Source organism: Mus pahari, chromosome 17 (assembly GCF_900095145.1).
Source record: "Mus pahari chromosome 17, PAHARI_EIJ_v1.1, whole genome shotgun sequence".
In the NCBI taxonomy this organism is placed as follows: Eukaryota; Metazoa; Chordata; class Mammalia; order Rodentia; family Muridae; genus Mus; species Mus pahari.
This window is the reverse complement of record NC_034606.1, coordinates 27,745,191-27,745,540: the sequence shown is the minus strand read 5'-3', so window position 1 is coordinate 27,745,540 and position 350 is coordinate 27,745,191.

Sequence of the window (350 nt, the reverse complement as noted above, 5' to 3'; positions counted from 1 at the left end):
ACCACATCCCATATCCCCAACCCTGCATGAAACAAAACGGAGAAGGCTCTCGACTAAAGTTAGAACACAAAGAGAGTCCCAGCAATGACCTTGAACAAGATCCTCCTCCAGCCAGACTCAGAGTCCCATCTCAGGATCAGTCCAGAGGTGACTAGCAAACATGAAAGAAAGCCAAGGGAAGGTTTGTTGGAGTCCCAGCTTTCAGGTGGAAGCAAGTGAATAAAAAAAAAAAATCAAAGCCAGTTTTGGCAATGTTAGGCTAACCTGAGGAAGAAGAAGAAGAAGAAGAAGAAGAAGAAGAAGAAGAAGAAGAAGAAGAAGAAGAAGAAGAAGAAGAAGAAGAAGAAGAA